General features: G+C 47.4%; 1 protein-coding gene across 1 annotated transcript in view; it reads right to left on the bottom strand.

Moving 5' to 3' along the window:
• CCSER1 (coiled-coil serine rich protein 1) overlaps positions 1–15372 on the bottom strand; it is a 2886772-nt gene that overhangs the window by 1263846 nt on the left and 1607554 nt on the right. The window lies entirely within an intron of this gene.

A 15372-nucleotide genomic window follows, 5' to 3' on the forward strand; every position in this document is an offset into this window, starting at 1 on the left:
TTGATATAGTGGGGAGGCATATATATTTTAGAACTCAACAGATATGAACATGCACATTTTTTTAAATTAAGTGACATGAACACATAAACTTGAGAAACACAGAATTTGATAGGCTATATGTAGGATATTTTAGGGTTGGAATTGAATTACTCTGGAGCGGTACCCTCTGGGATTACAGAGGAATCCTCCAGTTGCTGCAAAGTGTGCCTGGGATGGCAACACTTCAACTGGTTTATGTGGACCCACTTGTCTTCCCCCTCTGCCAAACCGCCTTTGGGGATGCAGATCTTGTAGGCCACAGGGGAGATCTTGTCTATAATCTCAAAGGGTCCCTTCCATGTAGGCAAAAATGTGCGCTGTCTTGTCTGGTTTCTTTGGAAGTTGTATAAATAGACCCGGTCCCCCTCCTGATATTCCTTCCTGGAAGTTTTCAGGTCATAGTGGGTCTTCATACTCTCGGCTGATTTTTCTAGATTCCGCTGAGCATAGGCAAAAGCATGTTGAAGGTGTTTCCTTAAATTCTTCACATACTCATGAGTTGTGGAGGCATTTATCAACGTTTGCTCTTGGGTTCTGTAGAGCAAATGCTGGGGAAGCACCATCTTGCGTCCAGTCATCAACTCAAATGGTGACATTTTGGTTGCAGATGAAGGGGTAGATCTGATGGCCATTAGGACCAGAGGTAATCAGATATCCCAACTTGGCCCAGAATCTGCCACAAACTTCTTTAATATGCTCACAATGGTTCGGTTGTATCTCTCTACTGCTCCAGAAGAAGCTGGCCTGTAAGCAATGTGTAGCTTCCTTTTAACCCCCAGTATCTCCCACATCTTTGTCATTACTTCACTGGTGAAGTGGCTACCCCTGTCTGACTCAATCCTTTGAGGTAGACCAAAACGGGAAAAGATGTGGTTAATCATCAGGGCAGCTGCTGTTTCTGCCTTGCAGTTTGGGGCTGGGAGACATTCCACCCACTTGGTAAACAAGCATGTAACGGTCAACATGTACTTGTTTCCTCTAGACGAGCGAATCACAGGGCCTACAAAGTCGATTTGCTAATCTGACCATGGCAGTGTCATCCCCCTCTTTTGGAGAGGCGCACGGTGCGTGAGGGATGATGGCTGAAATTGTGCACACACAAGACACCCCTTCAAGTATTGGTCGAGGTCCTGCCCCATGTGTGGCCAGTATGCAACCTCTCTTAAGATTTCCAGTGTTGTGTCAAACCCCCTATGACCGGCGGTGGCCGCATCATGGGCGTGACTTAACATCAGGCTTCGGAATGAGGTAGGAACCACCCACTGATCATGGCCAGCTTGGGATTTCCTTACCAACAAACCGTCTTGGATTCAGAACATTTTTGGACATTTCATCAACACTCTTAGGTCCTCTTTCCCAATGTAATCGGTATCCGTCAGGGGAAAGTTCTCAGGGTCCTCAAGGTGTTGGTAAAACTTACCAATAATTGGATCCCCCTTCTGAGCTGTAATCAAATCAGCATCAGGGGTCTCCTTGCTCCATTGGGCAGTTGAAAGATCATTGTAAGCATTTGTCTGGGACCTAGTGATAGCAGTGACCTGGATTTCCCCCAACAGGGACTCTATTTCGATTAGATCCCCTTGGATGGCCCCGGTTTTGGCCAGCTGATCAGCTAAGTCATTTCCAGTTTTGTCTGGTCCCTCTACTTTGGAATGACCCTTGATCTTTTTCCAGTAGATGGTCATCCCATTCGATGTGACCAGATCATTAATGTTTTGGATTAACTTCCCATGTTTCAAGGGTTTGTTATTAGCACATAAAATGCCTCTGGTTTTCCAATTAACCAGGTGCTCCACGAACCTGTTCCGTACATAATCCGAATCTGTGATTATGACCAGTTCGTGGAGTTGATGCTGGACAGCAGTGAGGATGGCCTGATGCACAGCCATCAATTCTGCCACCTGACTACTTCGGGGACCAATTTTGTATCCAGCGGAGGGTTCTGGGAACTCCTTAACCCATGCATTCCCTACGCCAGCCACCAGTTCTTTCTCCCCGTCGTTGTCAACATTGTAAGAGCATCCATCCACATAGACAGTGGGCATTCCCTCACACTTGTCTTCTTCAAAGACTTTGTGTGGGGAATTAAGGTATGCCTCCATGTTGTCCTTGATTTTTAGACTTTCGTCCTCGAGACAGTTTTCTCTGGCACAATCATGCAAGTCAGCCAGACCTTGCACGAGGGGACTCTTCTTGTTTTGGCCATACCTGACCTCCCCAGGAAAGCCTTGCATTGACAGAATCCAGGAAGTAATTCGGGAATTACTCACATTTCCAGCCCATATTCTGTCACTTTGGAGATATTGCAGAGGCTGGTGTGGAGTCTCCACTATGATGTGTTCCCCATGGATAAACGGGCGGTAATTCTTCAATGCCCACACCGTTGCCAGGAGTGCCTTCTCACAATCGTTGAATTTTTCCTCCACAGAGGATAAAGTTTTGCTCGCATAGGAGATTACTTTATTGACTTTGTCATGCTTTTGGTATAATACTGCCGTCAAGCACGTATTAGAGAACCCCGTCTCCAGGAAGAACTCCTTGTTTCTGACAGGGTAAGCTAGGCAAGGCACTTGTGAGAGGCTTCTTTTGAGTTGTCTTACTGCCTCGGATTGTTCTGGACCCCATTCCCACTTGACCCCCACCCTTCAGGAGATGAATCAGGGGTCTGGTGATCTCTGCGTAGCCCTCAATGAACTTTCTGCTGTAATTAGTCATTCCAAGGAGGCTCATTAGTTCCCGCAGAGTTGTGGGGTCTTTCAGTTTCTGGAGTGCTTCCACTTTCTTTTCTTGGGGACAGAGACCCTGAGGCGTAATCTCCTGCCCTAAGAAATTAACACGGGTTCTACACCACTGTGCTTTCTGAAAGGAAAGTTTTGCTCCGGCGGCCCTCAATTGCGTCAGAACATAACGGATCTCCGCTATGTGTTCCTCCACAGATGAACTTTTGATGAGGACATCATCTACATAAGCCAGGTTACCCCTTGCACCGAGGTCGAGCATGGCCTTATGTAGGAAAATGTTGAATTCATTGCCGGAGTTGAGGTATCCGAATGGAGTCCATGTCCATGTGTACTGCTGGCCCCCAAAGGTAAAAGCCAGTTTGTATTGGTCCTCCCTACTGACAGGCACAGTCCAGTATCCATTGGTCAGGTCTATTGCTGTGAATACCTGTGACCCCTGAATCTGGGCCAGCCCTTGGTCAATGTAGGGCAGAGGCCATCGGAAAGTATGGACCCGTTTGTTGAGCTCTCTGAGGTCAGCGCAGAGTCTCCACTGGCCGTTTGGCTTCAATATTCCCAGCACCGGGTTATTGAAGGTGCTGTGAACTGGACGGATTATTCCCCGGGACTCCAGGTTCTTAATTATTTCAGTAAGGGACTCCATTGATGCGAGAGGCAAGCGATATTGCTTCACAAACACTGGAGTCATGCCAGGGTCCGTGGGGATTGTTGTTGTGTGGATGTCGGTGCGGTCACAGTCATATGTGTATACCACAAAGAGATCTTGGAAATCCAAGAAAACTTGTTTCAACTTTTGCTTTTGTTCCAGAGTCACACAGGCATCAGCTAGGTTGACTCTCTCTTCGACCATCTGCCTGAAGCCTGGAAAGACTTCTGGTTTGGCTATCTCAGCGGCCTCCTCCAGCTGGGTGGAGAAGTCCCTGGTCAGAGTGCTGATTTGGACTTGAGGCCTCATGTGGGAAAGGCAACCCTCATGGACCTGGAAAATCACCTCATCCCTCCTAAAGTCACAAGTCACATCTTCCTTACCATAGGGGCAGGAAGTGTACACCAGGAAGTTCCCCCCATGCCGGGTAAAAATCCTGTCTGGTGTTGTATTGTCATCACTGTCACTGTCAAAACAGTCCTTGGGGATTGGTCCTAACAGTTCATTTCCTAGATCAATGGAGAAATGTTGGTCAGCAACCGCCATTCCAATAATGATGCCTGCGGCTAGAGTAATACTCTTTAAGTCGCTGTTATCCACCTCTATTAGAATGGTGTCATGTTCTATGTTGACTAATGGAGTTGGGTTTACCCCCAAAACTTGCTGTTGGAGAGAAGTGTTTAGATGTATGTAAGCATCAGGGTTTTTCAAATGTTGTCCTCTTTTAGCTTTCACTTCCAGGGAGAATTGTCGGGTCCTTTCTGGGATGGTGACTTCCTCTTTAATCTGAATTTCAACTGCATAAGGTAGCAATTGAGCTGACCTAAATGCTTTTTCTGGATCATCAAAGCCCATGGGATTATCCGCTAATCAGGACCAAGCTTTGAAGTTTATTAGGTCCAAACTAATGGCAACGCGATTGAGAATGTCACTGCCTAAGTAAAAGGCGGCAATGACGTCTTGCACGACCCAACAATTATGGACTATGCTCTTGTTGCCAATGGAGATTTTGAGCATACACCTGCTTGCCAGGAGATGTTTGGAATTAGGTGCTTCCAGGTCCATTTCCCATTTGTCTATCAGTTTGAATGTGGGAATGGCTGGATCTTTTGGGAGTTGGCGGAACATGGCTTCGCTGATGAAGCTCTTACCGTTGTTCACACACACTCGAGCGAGAACAGAGTTCTTCCCATCATTTAACTGGACAGGGATGAACAATTGCTCTCCAATTTGCTGAATATCAGCCAGGCTCTGAGCTGATTTCACATCTTTCTGGACTATAAGAGTGGGAGTTTCTGATTGTGGATTACTAAAGAATTTCAGGGTGTTTCCTTCCAGTGTGGAATACCACCTTAAAGTGGAAGGAAGGTTGATTTTCAGAAATGGAGAGGACCCCCCATCACCAGTCTGTTGGCCTACTGCTATTACTGTCACGTCTGGAGTTTGGTTGTTCTGGAAGTGAAATTCTACTTGGTCAGATTTTTGTTCAACCATGTGGCAGGTGCCATTTAAACTAACATGGTTGACACTCTGTTTTAATTTTATTGGTCGGCTAGTCTGGGTCCAGAGCACCTTGTTTACACAATCTATTAGGGGTGACAACCTTCTCAGGAGGTCATTCCCTAGTAAACAAGGGGTACCCTCTGGAGTCACTACTATGACCGGGTGTTTCACCTTGTGTCGCCCAATTTCAATGTCCAAGTCTGCAGTCCCCTCAACGGGAATTTCCTTCCCGTCAAAGTTCTGCAGTTGTCCAGGAAGAGAGGCGAGAGGAATTCGGTAATTCTCCCCCCTTCCTGCATTTAGTTCCTAAAAGGCCCTTTTGGACATAAGGGTAGCTTGGGATCCAGTGTCCACCAGTGCCAAAATTGTACCCTGCCCCTGTACTTGTACCGGGGCATAGTATCTTCCCTCCTTCTCCTCAAGGGGGCACAGATAATGCACATTTTTGGACAACTGGTGGGCTAACTTTTTGGTTTTGGACATTGTTAGCGAAGAGATTTGGGCAGAATTCTGTGGAGAGCCTTGGGAATCTGAACGAAAAAGTTGGCAACTGGAGATCAGAGCCATTGTGGGTTCCCCTGGTTCCGGTTCTGGGCCACCCCCCCTTTTTGTAGGCAGTCACCAGGATGGGTTTGAACCAGGGGATTTCGGTATTGTCGGTTCTGGGGTGAGATGATGGCGGCGGTAGCTCAGTCTCCACATCTCCCCAGTCTGAATTGACATCCCTTGGGACCCATTTTTCCTTGGGAGGAGTTCCCTCATCCCTGAAGGAGAAGATCCTTTTCCCAGGATCTTCTGAGGATCCCTCTCCCTCAAATTGGAAGAGCTGTACCTCCTTCTGTTTGGAAGGGTCTGTTTGGGTCCTTTGTTTCTCCTACCCCCCCTCTGCTCCTTGGGAGGCAGGCTTTCAGGGGCAGGAGATTTTGTTTCCGGTTCCTGGTTTTCCAGGGGCTGTTTACAAGTTGGGAAGGAAGCTTCCTCCAAGGCTTTACACCCCCCTTCCCCTTGTGCCTCCTCCCTGAGAACCGGTGGGTTATCGGGGTGCTGCCCCCGTCATTGTTCTGGAGCACCAGGTCCAAAGTTTGGGGCATTCTGCGGTGGCAAGCTCATATGAGGGTTCTGTTGAGCCCTCAGTATGTGACCCAGATCCCGTGCCATATTTTGGACCTGGCGCGCAAGTTGTGAAACCCGCTCAGGCTGATACGGGGCTCTATTTTCTCCCCTGGGCTGATCCCGGGAAGGGTAGCTATCCCTTCTCTGGTAGTACCCCTGGTTGGGAAGATTTGGGTACCCCTCCACCTTTGGCCTCCCCTCTCCCGGATTAGGTTGTCTGGGCTCAGGGAATTGGGGAAAGAAGGATGGATGGTTTTGGGGTTGGAAGTTGGGTGGATACCTGGGAAAAAAGTTCTGCCCAGGATTTGGTGAATTTCTGCCCTCCTGGGGGAAGTTAGTAGGGAAGTTCCCCGGGTTAGGCGCTTGGCTGGATCCGCCCCCTTGGGCTGGAGGAGTCCACACATAACCCAGGATGGGTCGATTTCCCTTGCAGCGGGGACTTACATAGTCAGGGGAGCCGGGGACCCCATTTGTGGGACTACCTCCTCGACTCCCTGTCTGTGACTGGCCCGAGGGCCTTCTGGGCTGTGAATTAATTGGTGCAGGCAGGTTTTTAGGCCCCCCCATCTCCACATCTAAAACGGGGGCAACCTTTACCTCTGCCACCTTGGCAGCAGCAGGGGTGCTGTTGGTTTTGGTGTTTTTCGGCGCGTTATTTTTATTTTCGATAGGCTTCTGCACCTCATAGATCCGGGTAGCCTGTTCAATGACCCAGTCTAAAGATCTTTTCTCATGAAAATCTCTCACGAGCTGGGTCATTATATATTTAGGGAGAGCATGGAAAAACGTATTGACAAACTTTTTGCTGTCTGTGCGCTTTAATTCTTGCACAAACTCTTGTGGGGCCTGATCCTCCCCACATTGCAAATTGTAGGCTGCCTTGCGAGCCTCTTGGGGATTTCTGTGCACAGAAAAATGTTTCAAGATGACCGCCCTGTATGTGGATCACCTTGAATGATTTTGGTTCTCCAGCCCCGCAAAGAAACTGGAGTACTCTGGTGAGAAGGTCCACTTTACATATTGAATACAGCTTTGGCTGTCCTTCAAATGAAAAGTCTCCATCATTTGCTCAAACAGCTCTAAGTGCTCCCAAACAGAATACTTGGCGTTCTTATGATAAGGCGTGATAACACCCCTTATTGCCTTTATTTGATTCAATGGGTCCTTAAGCAAGGCCCTTTTTGCCTTATTGGCCTTTTTTGGTTCGGGTTACCCTGGTCCATTCATCCTCTGACTCAGAAGCACTGCTCTCAGAGGTGCCCGACTGATCTTCCAGGTTTTCCCGGATTCTGCGAGCCTGGGAATGGCTGGCAGAATGTGGGCACCTGGTCTCCTGTGTCCTGCGCCGTTCAGAGGAGTCTTCAGATTCCTCCTTGCTGCCAGGATTTGATGGGTACCCCCCCCCCACTGACCTAACTGGGCAAAGGTTTTCAGGATGCCCTTAATGGGCCTACTCTCCTGGGGTTCCCCACTAAATTGCACTGTGCTTGGGTGCCCATACCCGGATGCCCGCCCCTCCATTCCTGGGTGGTACTGGCCTATGAGCCCCATACTTTTAGCTGGATAGTAATCTGCCATCCCTGTGGCCCCGTGCTCATGTGCGCCAGGCAGCATGGAGGTGGCAGAGTCCAGGGACTGGGAGAGATGAAGGCCTCTGGTACTAGGGCTCCTGAGGTTTAGGTTAGGGCTCAGGAGTTTCTCTTTCCCAGCGAACCTCATCTCTATCCGCCCCTGCTTCCTGTTGCAATGCAAGAGCCTGCGTTTTTAGTTCCTCAGTTAAGGCCTTACTAGACTCTATCAGTCTCTCCTGTATCGCTACCTGTTGCTGGAGCCTATCATTGTGCTGACAGAGAGCCTCATTTTCTCTCTGTGCCTCCTGATTGGTCCTGGAGTACTGGGCCAGTCTCTGCTGCAGGAGGGTTACCTCCTGAGCTGTGTCCCTATTGGCCTGCTCCTTTCTTGCCAGAGCATCCTCCACCCTCCTGGTGTGCTCTAACAAGTTCTGGTGTTCTTTTTGGAGGTCACCCAGTCCCTGGAGGGCCAGGTGATTTTCTTCCATTTTCCTTTTTAAGTGGCAGACTTCCTGGCCTAAGGTATCCCTTTCCTGACCAAGAGCCTGCATTTGTGACGCCATGTCGTCCCTCTGCCTTAGAAAGGCACCAGCTTTCTGGCGTTCTTCATCAAACTCTGCCTGGGTATCCAGGTCTTTCAGAATCAATGTATTGCTCTCCTCTTTTTCTCTTTCTAGTTGGATTTGCAGGGTGGCTACCTGCTCTGTGCATGCCCTGTTGAAATTGATCTGTTGCTCCAGCTTTTTCTGACACTGCAGTAAGGAGTCCAAACTGTCTTGGTGCTCCTTCTGCAAAGCCAGAATTCTGGTATCCTGGTCAGCCTTTTCCTGTTGCAGGATATCCATATCCTTCTTTATTTTAATGATGTACTGTCTACTCTCATTTTCGGACTCCTGGCTTCTGTGCAGCCTCTGCTCAGAAGAGTCCAGATCAGATTGAGCCTTCTGTAATGCCAGCAGTTGCCTACTCGCCAGATCTTGGCCTTCAGCACATTTGTCCTGCATGGCTCCCATATGTAAATATAAATATGCTGCTACCCTGGCAATCTTGTTGTGCTCATCCTTGGCCTTAGGGGCCATATATAGTTCACTCAGGGCCACATGTAGGGGACCCTGATCTCCCCATATATCTGACCCTGTTTCAGTGACCAGTTGCACGATTGCCCGTTTGGTCCTGATGAGTCCACTCACCTCTCACAAATAGCTTATGTAAGAAGTGCTCTCTGGCTATTTTGATGTCTACCAGTGTCGTCATTCTGGAATTTGAGCTCCTTCCTGACTTACAGAAGTTTGTATTTTATTTTTGCAAAACAGACCGTTTCCTTAGAGCGTTCCTTTGAGGAGTGCTTAACAGCGTAACACATCGTGGTGATCCGACCGGATGTATGTATCTGGTCAGCTGGCACACTGTATTAATCTGCACAAATGGTAAATCTAACCCAGAATATCCCGGACAAGCCCCCACTTTGTAAGAAGATTCAATTCAACACTACAGGTAAGTCAATGCCTAGTCTGGGATACTGAATGGAAACCCTTATTGATATATCTTTATGTCCAGTTCATGAGTTCTAGATGACTACCCCTATATAAAACCCCTCTCTTAGAATCCCCCTGACCCCACTGAGCCAAGAAGTAGTTCTGTTTTGCAAGTTTAAAAGGTTTATTTGAGAATTTAAACAATATATATATATATCACACTTTATAATAAATTAATATCTGATAGTACACTTAGACATATGATGTTGATCAACAATGGGTAATCTGGCACTAACACACCTCTTTACAATCAATGAGGAGTTAGTATAGGATTGATAAAATAGCAAAACTACTTTTATGATTTCAAGGGAAAAGCAATGAGGAATAAAATGCAGTACAGATATACTTGATATGATTTTAGCAAAAGATAAGATAATCACTTTTTCTCTGGCAATTCACCCCCCTCCCCTAGGCAATGTAAGACATGGAAGTAGATGGAAAGAGGAGCACACAGTTCTCAGGAATGCAATCAAATACAATCCGAAATTCAGTTCCCCCCCAGCAAGCTTAGAGAAAACCGGTATGAGTTTTAAAACACAGGCCCAAGTGCTTTGAATGTGGTGGCAATGAAGTGAGAAATATGCTGAAAATGCTTTTAATTCCCTTTAGGAGGTACAGGGTGAGTGAGAGATACTTGGGATGAGTTCAGGCTCACTTTAGCAATGATTCAGAGATGGTGATTAAGAGGCAAACGAATTTTTAGCAAGGAAAGAAATGACTGCTGATGGTTACACGTGGCTGGATTTTTAACCAATTCGCAAATCGCGGTAAAATTCGCGAGTGCGTGAATCGTGATTGCGGAAAAAGTATAAGGAGTAGTAAGTCGGTTCTAGGCTTGTTGGAAAGCTTAGATTCTAAGCTTTAAGGGGAAAGTTAAACCAAGTTCGTAGCCTAAATGGTTCCAGAGATATGAACGATTTTGTAAAGGTCGCTTTTCGGATTTAAAGTAAACTCAAAATGACAGGTGACAGCTTTGCAGCTGCAGAATTGACAAATGACAGTGGTGCAGCTTTACAAATGACAGGTGACAGTTGTGCAGCTTTACAAATGACAAGTGACAACTTCTAGGAGCCAGTTCTGGTTAGATTAAAATAGTTTGGATTAGATTATTTTAAACTAAGAGTTTATTTCTGTCACAATATGCTAGGTACTCACAATATATTTTGGAAGGACTGGACCTCGTCACGGATCTGATCAATCAGGCTAGCGGCACTTCACAGCGATCTGGTCTCTGGTTCTGCGGTTCTGCACGGTCTGGTCTGGTCTGGCACTGGTCTGGTCTGTCCGGATACAGCGGTCTCTGCACGGCTCCTGGATCTCTGCACTGGTCCTGGCAAAAGTTCTTGGCAAGGGATTCAAGCAGCTCGCCTGGCTGTGAGTAGCTTGCAATGATTTGAGGCCTGCTACAGAGAACTCAGCTTGTGGTTTTAGGCCTCTGATTTAGGTTCTAAAGTATAAGTTCTAGGTTCTGGAATATGTAGCTGGAATCAGTCTGGAACTGGTACCTTCTGGATGTTGTGTGGTCCGGCAAAACGTTCCGCAGCAACTGGATTTGAATGTCCTCTCTAGCTTCCAGTGGCTCTTTTTATGTCTTTTGAAAGTGGGTGTGTGCCTGGGCCTAGCTAAGCCTGCCCCTCTCTACTTGTCATTGGCCCAATTCTTCCCTCTCCCATGATTGGGGAAGGAAATGTGAGTCAGAGTTATGCTGTAGGTTTTATGGGTCAGAGGATCCTCCCCTGGTCAGTTTCCACACAAATCTATATTTGACCCAAATACATATTGCACAGATACGCAGTTGTTTAAAATTACATGCACCCATCACATATCACATGAGGTATACTCTGTTCAAACTCTGCTCTTCCTGGGGGCCTGCATTCAGAAATGGCAACATTTTGCGCTTTTTAACTGGTTTTGCAATATCGGACATTTACCCAAATTTACACACATGTGCGCAAGGAGAATGGACATGAATTGATGAAGTGTCAGATTTTTAACATGAAGACATTTGGAGTGAGACCCTATTTTCCGCTAGCAACCCCCCAGAATACACCACAGGGTCCTAACGCATCTCAAAATGTTCACAGAAAAATCACGAAAATAATGATATTACTTATATAATTCTGACAAGTCCGCACTATGAGTTATCTATCTTTTTAAAATTATGCTCTGGCCCAAATGGGTGTGGTTTAGGTTCCAAAGCACATGGGGGGAGCTTCTGCCTGTCCCGCCTCCAGCTCGGGTGGCTCCCAGAGGCACTTCTTCCCCCACTTCTCCCAAGAGGAAGCCACTTTTAAGACGCCCCCAATATAACATTTGCCTGAGTCCAGGACAGGCCTTTGTTCACCTCCCTGTAGTCCCCAGCTGCTCCCCCCCTAATCTAATCAGAGAGGTGACAACTCCTTTTGGCAAGGGGAAGAGTGGCTGAGCAGGTTTTAACTCCTGTGGGGGTAGATGTCAGGCAGAATTCAGTTTCATTAAGCCAGGTTTCAGCTAAAATGTCACTTTTTGTTCCCCAGTTTAAATCAATACAATTTTTACATATGCAGCTAGAATGCTGATTCTAAGTTCAAAACTATGACATTTTAACAGTTACAAACTATGTGACACTCAACAGTAGGTCACTCAGTTAATTTAAACATTTCAATTTTGGTGGTTTTAATCCAGTTTCAGTTAGGCTGCTGACATGCATAGCTCAGCCAGTTTTGTTATGAACATTGTTTTGGGCTCTTCATCTTCCCAGATTTTGTATGCACACATACTTCATTCTGCCAGATGTCTGCTGGTGTTCAGTGAGAATTTTGGATGTGTTGCAATGTTTGAAAATAGGCATTTTGAGCTGGCATTCAGAGAAACCAAAGGTAATTTTAAAGCGTTTTTGAGCTAACAGGCGCTGCTGTTTTACCTTTGGCACCCATTCCACTCATGGCACCCTGGCCCATCATGCTCGCACTGGTGGGTGGCAAGTTAGGCAGCCATTTTGGTGTATGCACAAACTGCGTGGTTCTCCTGGATTCTGGCGCACATGTGGGCTTTTTGGCCATCTTGGATTTTCTAAGCCCACAGCACCAAATGTTGCAGCATGATAGCTCAAACGTGGGTCAGGACACCCAACAGAACAATGGTTTCCTGATGCTTTTGGGCGGACGGCAAGGTGAATGCTTGTTCAAAGATGTTTCAGCGGACACTGAAGGCTACCTTCACCTGGACCTACAGATGTCGCCCTACAAGAGAAAGATCGTCCAATATTAAAACAACGAGGTCGTTTTAGGGAAGAAGACTAAACCCAGGGCTGCCAAGGAATGTGAAATCTTTCATAAAACACAGTGGTGGATAGAAATTGTGAAGGCGTGTTAATGACTGGGCGAGCACCACACACCTGGAAAGAGGAACTTCTGGGAAATATGGTGCTGGTCAGACAAAGGCTGACGACTGGGGTGTGTAGATAGTCCAGACGTGGGGCCCAATGTTGAGTGCAGTGTGCCCCAGCAGGGGCTCAAATTGAGCAGGCATATCCCAGCTAAATGGATACTGGGAGCATCTGCAGGTAAAATGAGAAAAAGCAATGGGGTGGCCCGGTTACCACATTGTTAGTTCTGTAACCCGTCTCAATTGGTGGACCATGAAGGAATCATTGTGCCAGGGACTTACTTGTACCATGTAAATCCTGCAGATGGAATGGCTGGATCGGGCACTCTGGCCCTGGAGTGCTCGAAATGGAGGGTATGGGGCCAGAGGTAGAAATCAACCTGTGGGTAAGCCATATATGGTCAAAGTTAAAATGGACACCTTGGCTGATAGCGCTAATGAACAGATTAGAGACAGGCGTGTCCATGCAATGCTGAGCTGCCCATAGGGTGGGCCCAGCTGGAATGTCGGACCCTCACCCTTCCTGCATAACGTCAGGACATGGTGGGGAGGGTCCATCAGCTAGGATCATGTCATAAATGGTGTATACTCACTGGCGCGTGTGCTGGTCTTGAAAATCAAGGACGCGTGTGCTGTGGTGTAGAAGGAAGCTAATAGTTGTGGGCTGTATATAGGTTGCTGTGGTGACCTTGAATGCATGGTTTTGCTGCGCAACTGTAGTGGCTGGGACGCATCCACGTTCAGCCTGCGCATGCGCTGTGGAATCCAGGAAGAACAGTGCTACCATGGATTGTGTTCATGTTGCTATGGCGCCGTGTGAAGTAACGCTGTGGCTGCGCAACTGCAGAAGCAGAAAGGCAATGTTGTAAAATAAACAGAAAAAAGGAAAAAGGGATGAAATAAGGCTGGTGATTGGGCCTGATGCTGCAACCAAGACCCTGATATAGTAGGCGGGGTGGGGCTGGAACAGTCTCAGCCCTGGGGCGAAAGATGACCCAAGCTCTGGATATGGCCATTACATAAGGATCGGTGCTTGGATGATTGGGCATGTGAGATAAGTGGGAGGCTACAAGCCCGACATATACATGGAGCAACATTTATATATCGGTGCAGAGCGTGCACGGTGTGCATTATGCTGCACCCCGGAGTGTACAGCCCAAAGTTATCTCTAGGCAGATAGCGTGATAAAGTAGCCACACAGAGGAAATACTGGGGCCCTTAAACCAGACATGTGCATAAACAATGCATGATTACCCCACATCCTCCTGAATACAGCCCATAGTCACTGGCCTTATACCGACATGTCAGTCAAGTGCAATCCATTCTTGAAAGGCAGTGGTAAACTGATAGGACACACTGTAAATAAAGTGCTGATTGCAATGTAAGTCGATAGCAGCATTCAAGAAGTTATGATGCAGGTACTGTGAGGAATTAGACCATCCACATGGTGGGTGTGTGGTCGCCCGGGCTTTTTTGAAACTTTAAATGAAATTGAATGATGGTAGATCAACCTCTGGAAAATGTGTGGGCTAATTGCACACTTTTTTCTTATGCTCACTGCACAACATATACATAGATCTGTGTACTCTGGGTGGACACAGCATACAGGTGCCACCCCACTGTCATATTTAGTTGGAATATGACTGCCAAGAGTACATCATGGCATCTCTGAAGGGTAAGGCAAAACCTTCCCTCGCCATGGCCAGCCTAACTAACAAAGGCTCCATGAATTCTCTGTGTCCTTTGTTAGCTGTTGCTGGTAGCTTTGCATACTAATCAGAGTTAATTCAAGCAGGCCCAATGGAGGCCTGGTCGCAGGACTAACAAAAGACTGGAAAGCCCCAACAACCTTCAATATGCATTGCATCAACTTGAAGCCAGCTCCCACCTCTCTGTATCAAGGGCACTGACCTGTCATGTTATGGACTATGTATTTAAAGTATTCACCCCTGCAGGGAGACTCCATTCAGAAGGTATGAGAATGTGGTTTGGGGGTGCCTGGTCCTGCCACAGCTTTAAGAGAGATCTGCTGCTTTAATCTGGAACCACCTCTTTACCTTTTCTGTTGCAAAGCACTCTGGTTATGATCTCATGCATACAGGAGATTGTTCGTGGGGTCCCAGGATTGGTTAATTGAGGTGGGCTTAATCTACACCAATCATTGGGGCCCATTTGGCTTCAGAAGATGGTCGAGCCCCTCTTTTGGCAGATCATCTGAAGATCTTGAAAGGAGAAACACAAAGAACTCATTTGGAACCTGGCTGAAGGTAGAGTCTGCATTACAGCTTCTTCCAGTGAAGGTAGATCAGGTTTTCCAAAGAGGGAAGCAAGATCCCTCCCCTAAACATCTCCCAGGGAACAGAGGGAAATACTGAATCCAGGGGACCCTCCAGCAGCTATAGAACCTGCACCCAGCCAGCACACTGCATGCTCTGCTAGGCTCTGTGAGCAAGCTTCCTCGGTGGGAAGTGCCAGAGAGTATCTGAACCAAACTAAGGACAAGGCCACTGCCTGCAACACTATTCTTAGCTTTAAGCTGTCCAGCTTAAAGGACAACACGAGCCCAGAGAAGAAGCTAGGAGTAGTGCATGGACAAGCATCTACTGATGTCCACCTTAAAGGACATGTGTGAGACAGTCGAGCCCCCTCGAGCTGCAACCGACGGCACCACTGACTATTGTTATGCCACAGTCACAATCGCAGTCCGAGAAGCATCGACCAGAGCTTCAGACCTGCCAACCAACACTGAGACAATTCCTGACCCTGAGCCGCTGTAAAGGCAGCCTACAGCCACCAGTCCAGCCTTGCTTGCAAAACTCTGTCGCTGAAGCTGCAAAGCACCCTGAAACCGACTCGAC

This window comes from Ambystoma mexicanum, chromosome 6q (assembly GCF_040938575.1).
Source record: "Ambystoma mexicanum isolate Mex_15411 chromosome 6q, UKY_AmexF1_1, whole genome shotgun sequence".
In the NCBI taxonomy this organism is placed as follows: domain Eukaryota; kingdom Metazoa; phylum Chordata; class Amphibia; order Caudata; family Ambystomatidae; genus Ambystoma; species Ambystoma mexicanum.